Source organism: Triticum aestivum, chromosome 6D (assembly GCF_018294505.1).
Source record: "Triticum aestivum cultivar Chinese Spring chromosome 6D, IWGSC CS RefSeq v2.1, whole genome shotgun sequence".
NCBI classification, from domain to species: domain Eukaryota; kingdom Viridiplantae; phylum Streptophyta; class Magnoliopsida; order Poales; family Poaceae; genus Triticum; species Triticum aestivum.
Window position 1 is genome coordinate 422,927,772 of NC_057811.1, and position 13,411 is coordinate 422,941,182.

Sequence of the window (13,411 nt, forward strand, 5' to 3'; positions counted from 1 at the left end):
GAGAATCCTTCTGTTGCTTCGTCAGAGCAGTTGGATGAAGAAATTGAAGCGGATGCTATCCCTTCAACCCCAATAGTCTCATCGCCCATGCCTCAGTTCACTGCTGAAGAGGCCGGTGTTGAAGAAAAGAGTGAAGATGAAGATGTGGACATTGGGTGTACAACACCGGTGCTGAATGATGACTTTTGGGGAAGTCAGCACCCCAACTCTCCTCTGTTCACACCACTGCAACAAATTCCTCAGTCCCCTGTCAATACCGAAGTTCAAATGGATCTGATGAACCTCATACCACACCGTCTGTCCATGAAGAAAATTCCAGCCACTAGTGCTGATGAAAATGTAAATGAAGAATTGAAGACCCAGGCTGTCACTGAAGAAGAACCTGAAATTCCTCAGCCTGTGGATCCTGAGATTGCTACTCCTGAAGTGGTGATGCAATTGACTGATACTCCTCAGCCCAAGCCAAAGGATCCCTTCTCGAAGAAGCAGAAGTTCAAGGCTGATGACTTCTTTGGCGAGCATGTGTTCTTCACTGATTATAATCCTTATGACTCTGCTCGTCTTAGAAGGAAGCGCTTCTGGACTGCAGCCAGGCCAATTTCTATTCTTCACTTCTCTTCAACAAGGATAAAGTCTTCGACCACGAGCATATTCCTCACGTGGACATGGAATCACTGCCTTGCTTCACCCCTGTCCTCGGTGTGCTTCATGACGCAAGCCTCCTCAACTTTTGCTCTGACATTGTTGATTGGAATGAAGAACTTATTCTTCAGTTCTACGCAACGCTGCACATCACAGGAGATGCTGACGATGTGAATACCTGGGTTCTGGACTGGATGACCGAAAACACTCATTTCAAAGCACCGACCTCTGAATTACTTCATGCCCTGCCAATCAGTCCTCCCCTAGAAGGAGCTTGTTGCCTGTACCAAGAGCCTAAGCTCACTGCTCACTATATGCAAGTGCTAATGAAGCCTCTGAAGCCCGGTCACGCCCCAAGGACCAAATTCCTCGTGAAGGAATTGCTATATGTGCCAAGAACAGTCTATCGCATTCTGACAAAGACAATGAGTCCTATCAAGGGCCACGACTCGTCTGATGAAGAAGTCGTTGGCATCATGAAGAATCTTCTATTCAACATCATGCATGGCATCCCTGTCAACTATCATGATTTCTTCATGAGGACTCTGGCCAATGTCGCACTTTCTCCATTTGAGCTGAAGCCTTATGCTCCTTGGATTATGAGATTCCTCAGAACAAGGTATTCACTCAACTACAAGGCTGATTTTCAGAATCACCTCAGCTACTTGCCCCCAATTGAAGTCCTCAAGTGGACATATTCCTCAGCTGATGAAAAGGGCAAAGCACCTGCTGTCATTGATGAAGGCATTCGTCCATTGGATGGTCAGTTTCGCAAAGCTGCGTCTTATTCCACCAATGATGACTCTGCCACTCATGATTCTGCTGCTAATGCATCCAAGCAAAATCCTCAAGCCACAGCTCCAAGAGTGATGACTGACCGTGAGCTTCTGCTTAGTCTTCACCAGAAGGTGGATCGAAACCATAAATGGGTTAAGCATCAGTTTGGTTCTATTCTTCATAACATGATTGCTACACATAATGCAGTGAAAAAAACCATTACTACCTCCATGAAATCTTCGGTCGCACCTGGGCTATTCTGTCACATGTATATGGTGAAAAGATCTGAAGCAAATGGGTCTCAAGGAGGACATTGACTGGTCTGCACCTCCACCAAAGAAATACAAGAAGGTCAAGGTTCCTTCCTTGGTGGCCAGCTCATATTCTTCATCGCACGAAACCGACGAGCATGAAGACTTGGACGACACTGCGGCAGGCCCTACTACGACAAACGACCCCAACAACGCTGGCGCTCCTCCATCAACATGATATTCTTCAGGGGCGTTAGTCCTCATTTTCGATCCTTTTGGTCATTCGATGACAAAGGGGGAGAAATTTGAGTTAGTCTTCAAGCGGGTCTATCCTATATGGGCGTTTTTTTTTGCGAAGTTACAACTCTCGTTCTTCTGATGACTTTGCTGGATCGAGTTGTAAACTTAAACTCTATGGTGGCCTGATACTTTTGCTGTGTTTTTCTGCATGCTTATTCCTCATTAATGTTAATGCACGCATGCTGAATTACATCAGTCACCATATTTCATCATGCATTTCAAATTCTTCATATCCTATGTTGAATGCGTGTATGAATTACAAGATATAGGGGGGATCTCCATGATTCTACTCCTCAAGTGTGCATTGCTTCAAAAGCAAAATCCTCACTATGCACATCTTCAGGGGGAGTTCTTCTACATCTTGCAATCAAATTCCTCAATATCCGTATTTACACTTCATATGTTTATCCCCGTTGAAAACTTAACCTATATTGTCATCAATCACCAAAAAGGGGGAGATTGTAAGTGCATCTAGTGCCCCTTAGTGATTTTGGTGTATTGAAGACTTATAGGTTAAGGGACTAATGTGTTTATGAGTGTACACAGGTCTATAAGTCTATAAGGAGTTTGATATTTACAGAGAAAGTCGACCCCTAAAAATGAATATCTTCGACTGAAGATTTTGGTTTTCTGAAGACTTTGAAAGTAAAGAAATTAGTGTGACCTTAAGACTTGGTATTCATACGAGGAACATGAAGCGTGAAGACTTTTGTTTTTGTAGTTTCTTTTTCTCTTTCTTGAGTCATAGGAAACACCGTACTGTTAAAGGGGGTCGAGGAAATACTAAGGAAAAATTTCCATGTGATGCTCAACTCAAAATCCTACACCTACCAATCCCTTCGAGTGAAGCCATTGGAAATCTCATATAGTTCACTCAATTTCTTCAGTAATAGAGACGAAGTTCTTCTGGTCGCTGAGGAATTTGTTCTGACTGAGGAGTTAGGAATTCGCTAGTGCAAATTGCCTACACAGTGAGGAACATGATAGCCCTGAGGAATTTGAGCCTCAAATATCCGACCGTTGCTGTGCTACGCGCCAGCAGTCCCAAAATATCTACCCACCTAACGGTCATATCATTGAAGGGCATTTATGTCTTATCATGTCAGGCTGCTCCCTAGGCTATAAATAGCCGCCCCTACAACCACTAGCTGGTTGGCTGCTCCGAGAGAAACTAACACTTGTCATTTGAGAGCATCCATCCTCCGAGGACTTTGAGTGAAAATCATCAAGTGAGGAAACCCAAACCCAAACACCTACAAACCCAAAGTGATTGAGCACCACTGAAGAGATTGATCCTGCGTGGATCTGACGCTTGTTACCTTTGAAGACTATGCATCTTCCAGACGGTTAGGCGTCATGGTCTAGAGCATCGAAGAGGAAATTGTGGATCGCCGAGTGACCGAGTTTGTGAAGGTTTTAAAGTCACCTGAAGACTTACCACGAGTGATTGGGCGAGGTCTGTGTGACCTTAGCTCAAGGAGAATACAGTGAGGACTGTGTGTCCGGGACTATGTGTCCTCAGGTTTAAATACCTAGCTGCTCCAACCAGACGTACAACTGTCACAGCAGTTGGAACTGGTCTACCAAATCATTATCTTCACCAAGCCTACTGGTTCTATTTCCTCAACTCTTTCATTTCCTCATAATTGTGTTGTGTGCTTGTTCATATATGTTTGAAGACTTTGACTGACTGAAGACTTTCTCAATTTCTTCAGTTCAATTTCTTCAGTCTGTTTGTCTTCATCCTGTTTTATCCTGTGTTTACGCTTTCTGTACTCAGTGCTTGTTTTCATTTCATCATGATGACCATGCTTGTGTTTTGTTATGTTTACATCTGAGTACTTATTCCGCTGCAAGTAGTTCTTCACTTAGGAATTTCCTCACCCTGAAATTCCTCAGTGAAGAATTCATAAAAATCGCCTATTCACCCCCCCTCTAGTCGATATAACGCACTTTCATCAGCCATTTGAATTGGAGCGGGTGATGGCAGTATCTAGCGAAGTAAAAACACGGTCTTCAAATAAAACAGTGCTACCTCTTCATGGAGATAGCACCCCGGTTCTACATGCACGAGAACCAGCCCTACCACACATAATCCAGACTCTCGCAGATTTTACCCCTACTGCGATGGACAGAGAACCAGCTTCACCCAATCTAACCCCAACACCAGCAGATAGTAACCCAGTTCCTTTTGACACATCACCATCTCCACCACAGAGCTCCCAAACAAGAGCAGTTAGTAAGGCAGCTCCAGTGCCCAAAGCGCCAGTACTACCACGGCGAACCCCAACTCCCCTAGTTAGTACACCTATTCCTATGGAGGAAGCACAACCATCCATTCATAGTTTAGCATCTATCACATTTGATGTTGTTAAATCCTATGTGCGTATCTTCCCATCATGGAAATATTATACTGAAGATGATGGAAAATGCCAGTTGCAGGTGTTTGTCCAGGAGTTATGTGTAAGTAATGTTATTCATGGCAATTACTTTGCTTTGTCCCATACATTCTACCTCCATGATGGTTATAATACAACAAATTTTCCCATTTTTCTCTATAGGGAAGGACTGATTTGGAAACTCAGGATGAGGTAACATGTGCTAATACCTCTGCTATCTTCAAGAATGCTTGGCGGCAGTATCGGAATTACCTGAAGAAAACGTACTTCACTGGCAAAGAAACTCATCAAATTCCCTTACGTTCTCCTAAGACACATTTACTGGACGATGACTGGGAACGCCTTGTTCTTTACTGGTCCCGAACCAAGAATGTGTTAAGGTCTATGAGCTCATTTTATTTTAAGTACTATATGCTTGCGTCTTACTGCACTCTGTTCATGTAGAACAACTGCTTAAACCTGAAGAACAACTGTTCTCATTTAAGATTCCATTGCTATCGTGCATACTACTTTGCTCTTCTATCACTTTAATTACTCGTACAAACTTATTTTTAAATTGAACGATCCAATGGAAACTCCAATGGCACAATAGGTATGTTTACGCATGTTTCTTTAACAGGTTTGCTCTTATAAATAGCTCTATTGATTTCAATTTCAATTGTGTATACAGTTGACTTCTCATATCATGCACATTACTAGCATCATAACAGGGCAAATAGTGTTGTTGTACATGTAGACCCGTGGTACCCATCTGAAATCTTGTTGTGCCGTTTAGTTTCCACGCTTTGTATTCTTTCAGTGTTGCTTTCTCTTGAACTGATATGATTTGAACCGTGTCTCTATTTTGATTTGGCAAGACAATGCAGTGACCATAGGACATAGATATATGTTTGTTTGATGCTTTTATAATGTACTACTTGGCAATACAAGACTTGGTAGTTTAATCTTGTCCACCTTACTAATGAACTGGTTCACCGAAATGAGTTTCATATACTAGTACATGCTAAACCTGTTATGTGTCTGCTTGTTTCTTCTTTTAGAATGCTGACAGAATATTGGGGAAGAGTGCCTTATTAAGCAATGATAAAGGAAGTAATGCAGATAAGGTTCAGGATCGTGAGACATCCTTGTTGGTCTCCAACAAAGCTGATAAAACAGCTAAGGAAAACTATCTTGAAGACAGTGAGGCAACCCCAAAGTCCTGTCTTGGTTTACTGTTCGAGTTACTGGCCACTGCCGCTTGCACAAGCTATTCAAACTCACTGTCTGAATCAGTTCGGTTTCTTGAATCTCAACTACAAGCTGAAAGACATCGATGAGCTATGCTGCGACAAGAAGCGGAAGGACTGCGGAAGTCCCTGGAGCATTCAGATGCATACTTTCTGGTGCAACAGCAAGCGTTGGAGGATTTTAGCGCCAAACAGGACAAAGCTAATAAGCTTGCTAAGCTTATTGCCAGCATGGTGGATACCCAGGATAACGTTTCTTGAGCTCTTCTAAAGTTGTTTCAGTTATGTTCTTGTTTTGCTGCCGCGTTTATTTGCACTGGTGCCCAATTTTGACGGCCAGTGTATGTAATATGCTGCTTTGTTCCCTATATTTGCACTGGTGGTGAACTTTGATGCCCAGTGGATGTAATATGTGTAATAGCTGTAATAGGCTAGCGTTAGTTGCTTGCTTATTTATTTCTTTATTGTCTTGTTTAGTTGTTTGCTTGTAGTCACTGCAGTTCTTTTTCCGCGTTTTTCTAGTGGCCACAATAACCTATTTTTGGTAACTAGGACACAATAATCAGGGCAACACACGGACCGTTGTAACCATGAGCCTCCTGCGGGCCGTAGGATCCGTGGGCCTTCTACGGGCCGTAGGATCCATGGGCCTTCTACGGGCCGTAGGATCCATGAACTTTCTACGGGCCGTGTGATCCATGGGCCTTCTACGGGCCATAGGATCCATTGGTCTTCTACGGGCCGTAGGATCCATGGGCCTTCTACGGGGCATATAATCATTTCGCCAAACATGGGTCGTACTATTCGTGGACCATGATGGGCCGTTAACAGGCCGTATTTGATAATGCTATGAAAACAGCCCAACGGGTTAACGGGCCACAAACGGGCCGAATGTAACCACGGGCTGTATTTGGCCCACAAACGGAATAGGCCGGTAATGGACCGTATCTAACTGAATTCTAGAAATGAGCCCAAGAATAAATGGGCCCTTAGAAGGCCGAAAGTTAACACGGGCTGGAAACGGCCGACGGAATAATGGGCCGTTAATGGGTATAAAGCGATACACTGTTGATAACCCACAAGTATAGGGGATCGCAAAAGCTTTCGAGGGTAGAGTATTCAACCCAAATTTATCGATTCGACACAAGGGGAGCCAAAGAATATTCTCAAGTATTAGCAGTTGAGTTGTCAATTCAACCACACCTGGATAACTTAATATCCGCAGCAAAGTATTTAGTAGCAAAGTAGTATGGAAGTAACGGTAACGGTGGCAAAAGTAACGATAGCAGTTTTGTAGTAATTGTAACAGTGGCAACGGAAAAGTAACTAAGCAAAGATCAATATGTGAAAAGCTCGTAGGCATTGGATCGGTGATGGAGAATTATGCCGGATGCGATTATTCATGCAATAGTTATAACATAGGGTGACACAGAACTAGCTCCAATTCATCAATGTAATGTAGGCATGTATTCCGAATATAGTCATACGTGCTTATGGAAAAGAACTTGCATGACATCTTTTGTCCTACCCTCCCATGGCAGCGGGGTCCTATTGGAAACTAAGGGATATTAAGGCCTCCTTTTAATAGAGTACCAGACCAAAGCATTAACACATAGTGAATATATGAACTCCTCAAACTAGGTCATCACCGGGAGTGGTCCCGATTATTGTCACTTCGGGGTTGCCGGATCATAACACATAGTAGGTGACTATAGACTTGGAAGATAGGATCAAGAACTCACATATATTCATGAAAACATAATAGGTTCAGATCTAAAATGATGGCACTCGGGCCCTAGTGACAAGCATTAAGCATAGCAAAGTCATAGCAACATCAATCTCAGAACATAATGGATACTAGGGATCAAACCCTAACAAAACTAACTCGATTACATGATAAATCTCATCCAACCCATCACCGTCCAGCAAGCCTACGATGGAATTACTCACGCACGGCGGTGAGCATCATGAAATTGGTGATGGAGGAAGGTTGATGATGACGACGGCGACGGATTCCCCTCTCCGGAGCCCCGAACGGACTCCAGATCAGCCCTCCCGAGAAAGATTAGGGCTTGGCAGCGGCTCTTTATCGTAAAACGTGATGAATCCTTCTCTCTGATTTTTTTCTCCCCGAACGTGAATATATGGAGTTGGAGTTGAGGTCGGTGGAGCGCCAGGGGGTCCACGAGGCAGGGGTGCGCGCCCAGGAGGGCAGGCGTGCCTCCCACCCTCGCGGACAGGGTGTGGGCCCCCTGGCCTTGATTCTTTTGCCAGTATTTTTTATTAATTCCAAAAATAATCTCCGTGAAGTTTTAGGTCATTCCGAGAACTTTTATTTCTGCACAAAAATAACACCATGGCAATTCTGCTGAAAACAGCGTCAGTCCGGGTTAGTTCCATTCAAATCATGCAAGTTAGAGTCCAAAACAAGGGCAAAAGTGTTTGGAAAAGTAGATACGACACAGACGTATCAACTCCCCCAAGCTTAAACCTTTGCTTGTCCTCAAGCAATTCAGTTGACAAACTGAAAGTGATAAAGAAAAACTTTACAAACTCTGTTTGCTCTTGTTGTTGTAAATATGTAGAGCCAGCATTCAAGTTTTCAACAAAGATTATGAACTAACCATATTCACAATAACATTTAGGTCTCATGTTTACTCATATCAATGACATAATCAACTAGCGAGCAATAATAAAAAATCTCGGGTGACAACACTTTCTCAAAACAATCATAATATGATATAACAAGATGGTATCTCGCTAGCCCTTTCTGAGACCGCAAAACATAAATGCAGAGCACCTTTGAAGATCGAGGACTGACTAGACATTGTAATTCATGGTAAAAGAGATCCAGTCACAGTTATACCCAATATAAATTAATAGTAATGGATGCAAATGACAGCGGTGCTCTCCAGCTGGTGCTTTTTAATAAGAGGATGATGACTCAACATAAAAGTAAATAGATAGTTCCTTCGCAGAGGGAAGCAGGGATTTGCAGAGGTGCCAGAGCTCGATTTTGAAATAGAGATAAATACTATTTTGAGCGGCATACTTTCGTTGTCAACATAACAACCGAGAGATCTCGATATCTTCCATGCTACACACATTATAGGTGGTTCCCAAACAGAATGGTAAAGTTTATATTCCCCCACCACCAACAAGCACACTCCACGGCTAGTCCGAAACAACGGGTACCATCGAACTAACAACAATCCTGGGGGAATTTTGTTTGCAATTATGTTGATTTGATTTGAGCAAGGGACTGGGCATCCCGGTGACCAGCCATTTTCTCATGAGTGAGGAGCGGAGTCCACTCCTCGTGAGAATAACCCGCCTAGAATGGAAGATACAGACAGCCCTAGTTGATAGATGAGCTATTCGAGCATACAAAACAAAATTTCATTTGAAGGTTTAGAGTTTGGCACATACAAATTTACTTGGAATGGCGGGTAGATACCGCATATAGGAAGGTATGGTGGACCCGTATGGAATAACTTTGGGGTTTATGGAAGTGGATGCACAAGCAGTATTCCTGCTTAGTACAAGTGAAGGCAAGAAAAAGACTGGGAAGCGACCAACTAGAGAGCGACAACAGTCATGAACATGCATTAAAATTAATAAACATTGAGTGCAAGCATGAGTAGGATATAATCCACCATGAACATAAATATCGTGGAGGCTATGTTGATTTTGTTTCAACTACATGTGTGAACATGTGCCAAGTCAAGCCACTTGAATCATTCAAAGGAGGATACCACCCTATCATACCACATCACAACCATTTTAATAGCATGTTGGCACGCAAGGTAAACCATTATAAGCTCCTAGCTAATTAAGCATGGGATAAGCAACTATAATCTCTAATTGTCATTGCAAACATGTTTATTCATAATAGACTGAATCAGGAACGATGAACTAATCATATTTACAAAAACAAGAGAGGTCGAGTTCATACCAGCTTCTGTTATCTCAATCAGTTCATCATATATCGTCATTATTGCCTTTCACTTGCACGACCGAACAGTGTCGATAATAATAGTGCACATGCATTGGACTAAGCTGGAATCTGCAAACATTTAATACAAAGGAGAAGACAAGGTAATATGGGTTCTTGGTTAAATCAACAATAATGCATATGAGAGCCACTTCAACATTTTCATCATGGTCTTCTATCGACCCCAAAGAAAAGAAAGGAAATAAAACTATTTACACGGGAAAGCTCCCAACAAGAAAAAGAAGAATGAGAAATCTTTTTGGGTTTTCTTTTTAATTACTACTACTACATGGAAAGTAAACTAGCTAAAAGCTACAACTATTTTTTTTGTTTTTCTTAAGGTTATTCAAACACACAAGAAGAAAGCGAGAAAAGGAAAATAAACTAGCATGGATAGTACAATGAAAAAGTATGAGCACCGACAACTAGAATGAGTGTGTGAACATGAATGTAATGTCGGTGGGAAATACGTACTCCCCAAGCTTAGGCTTTTGGCCTAAGCTGGTTTATGCCCATGGATCAAAGTTGTAGTTGGGGTCGTACTGAGATGCAGCAGCTACTGCCTGGCGATCTCCTCCGGATCCCACTGATAGACCGACTGATGGTGAGGATCAAGTGGTGGTGTAATGCCCGGATAATCATGCTACAGTAATCCCATGTTAACGATGCCACGTCACCTACGTTACTCTTGCTAATCCTTCGTTAGTTCAAAACCGATTAAAAATTCAATTCAAAATATGGCAAACAAACAAATGTCTTCAAACATTGAAACAAAAATGTTCGCTGGGTGCCAAATATTGCACTGGTAATTATTGTGGAGAAAACATTTTTTTAGAAGTTGTCTAAATATTTTAAGGTGAATTAAAACAGAAAAGAGAAATAAATAAAAGAAAATGCAAAACAAAAAACAAAATAAAATAAAAGAGAGAACCCCCCCCCCACTGGGCCAGTCGGCCCAGCTGCTAGCCAGGCCGGCCCCAAACCAGCCAGTGCACCCCCCACTCTCCATAACCCCCCCCACGACACCCAAACCCTAGCCCAACCGCTCCACTCCCCCCCCCGCCACTCGCTCTCTCCCCCTCCCGATCCGATCTGGATCGGGATCGATCCCGACGCCCATCGCCGCTCGGAACGCCGCTCGACGCGGGGGCCACCTCGCCGAGCCTTCTCCGCCGGACTGCCTCCCCTACGCGCATCGTCCCCATCTCCCCACCTCGACCCCCGCTGCCCCCGACCCTAAAAATCACCGTGAGCGCTGCATCCGCCGCTGCCTAGCTCCGCCGCGGCATACGCTGCCCTCTCCTGCATGCATGCTCGCCTTCCCCCTCGCGCCCGTGCTCGTGCTCACGCACCTGTGCGCGCGCACCCGCACCCGCCGCGGCACCCCCCTGCTGCTGGTCCGCCGCAGCCGCCCCGCCTCTGGCCGCGCACTCCTGCCGCCCGCGCACCGCGTCCCCTTCCCCGCCAGCGCCCGCGCCGCACGCTGCTCGCGGTTCGGCCGCGCCGCACGCGCCCGACCGCGTTCCCATCCCTCCGCGCATGTGCCCCGCCTCGTCGTTGTCGCGCCGCTCACCCTCATCCCCGCTCGCGCCCCGCATCGCCTACTCCACGCCGGCCGCCCCGTGGCCTCGCCACCCCTCGCTGCAGCTCGCACGCGAACCCCGCCGATGCGCCTTACCTCGCCCACCTGCGTCGCGGCCTTCCCATCGCTCGTCGCTGCACATGCCGCCACCGCCGCTGCTTAGCGCCGCCCCGCCTCCACTGCTGCCCGTCGCCGCCTCCCTGCCGCTAGCCCCGCACCGTTCGCCGTTCGAGCGAAACCCGCACGCCCGTGACCCAGCGCCCGTAGCCCGCTATGGCCCCTGTGCCACTAACACTAGGGGCTCACCCCCTGGAGCGGTTAAAAAAAGGATTTATAAAAAAAAATTAATAATAAAATTAATTAATTAAGTTAATTAATCCTATTGAATTAATCTAATTATTAACCTGTTAGTTTAAATAAACAGTAATTAGTTTAGCCTAAACCCTAATTAACCTAACAGTGTATGACACGTGGGTCCCACTGGGCCCACACGTCAGTTTGACCAGTCAACACCTCTGTTGACTGCTGACGTCATGATGATGTCAGCAAACACTATTCTGGATAATGTTGAATTAAAATAATTAAATTAATCCTAAAAATGATTTAAATCTTTTAAAATTAACATAAAATAAACCGTAGCTCAGATGAAAATACTTTGTACATGAAAGTTGCTCAGAACGACGAGACGAATCCGGATACGCAGCCCGTTCGTCCGCCACGCATCTGTAGCATAGCAAACCTATAACATTTCACCTCCGGTTCATCTGTCCGAAAATGCGAAACAGCGGGGATACTTTCCCGGATGTTTCCCCCCTTCGCCGGTATCACTTACTACCGCGTTAGGGCATACCTAGCACCGCATATTGCCTTGTTATGTTTTGTGATGTTTTGTTGCTTCGTATTTACTGTTTCTTCCCCCCTCTTCTTCTCCGGTGGACCCCGAGACCGGCGCTGATGCCACCGAGTACGACTACGTCACCGACGACCCTTCTCCCTGTACAACAGAGCTTCCAGGCAAGCCCCCCCTTGATCACCAGATATCTCCTACTCTACTCTCTACTGCTTGCATTAGAGTAGTGTAGCATGTTACTGCTTTCGGTTAATCCTATTCTGTTGCATAGCCTGTCATTGTTGCTACAGTTGTTTCCCTTACCTGCTATCCTACTGCTTAGTATAGGATGCTAGTTTTCCATCAGTGGCCCTACATTCTTGTCCGTCTGCTGTGCTATACTATCGGGCCGTGATCACCTGGGCGGTGATCACGGGTATATACTTATATACTATATACATGACACATGTGGTGACTAAAGTCGGGTCGGCTCGAGGAGTACCCGCAAGTGATTCTGATGAGGGGGCTGAAAGGACAGGTGGCTCCACCCCGGCAGAGGTGGGCCTGGGTTCCTGACGGCCCCCGACTGTTACTTTGTGGCGGAGCGACAGGGCAGGTTGAGACCACCTAGGAGAGAGGTGGGCCTGGCCCTGGTCGGCGTTCGCGGATACTTAACACGCTTAACGAGATCTTGGTATTTGATCTGAGTCTGGCCATTTGGTCTATACGCACTAACCATCTACGCGGGAGTAGTTATGGGTATCCCGGCATCGTGGTATCAGCCGAAGCTCTTTTTGACATCAGTGACTGAGTGGCGCGCGCCGCATTGGACCGTAAGCTCGCGCTTGTATTAAGGGGGCTAGGTCTGGTTCCGACCGCGTACGCAACGTGCAGGTGTGCAATGGGCGATGGGCCCAGACCCCTGCGCGCATAGGGTTTAGACCGGCGTGCTGACCTCTCTGTTGAGCCTAGGTGGGGCTACGACGTGTTGATCTTCCGAGGCTGGGCATGACCCAGAAAGTGTGTCCGGCCAAATGGGATCGAGCGTGTTGGGTTATGTGGTGCACCCCTGCAGGGAAGTTTATCTATTCGAATAGCCGTGTCCCTCGGTAAAAGGACGACCCGGAGTTGTACCTTGACCTTATGACAACTAGAACCGGATACTTAATAAAATACACCCTTCCAAGTGCCAGATACAACCCGGTGATCGCTCTCTAACAGGGCGACGAGGAGGGGATCACCGGGTAGGATTATGCTATACGATGCTACTTGGAGGACTTCAATCTACTCTCTTCTACATGTTGCAAGATGGAAGCTGCCAGAAGCGTAGTCTTCGACAGGATTAGCTATCCCCCTCTTATTCTGGCATTCTGCAGTTCAGTCCACCGATTTGGCCCTTTACACATAT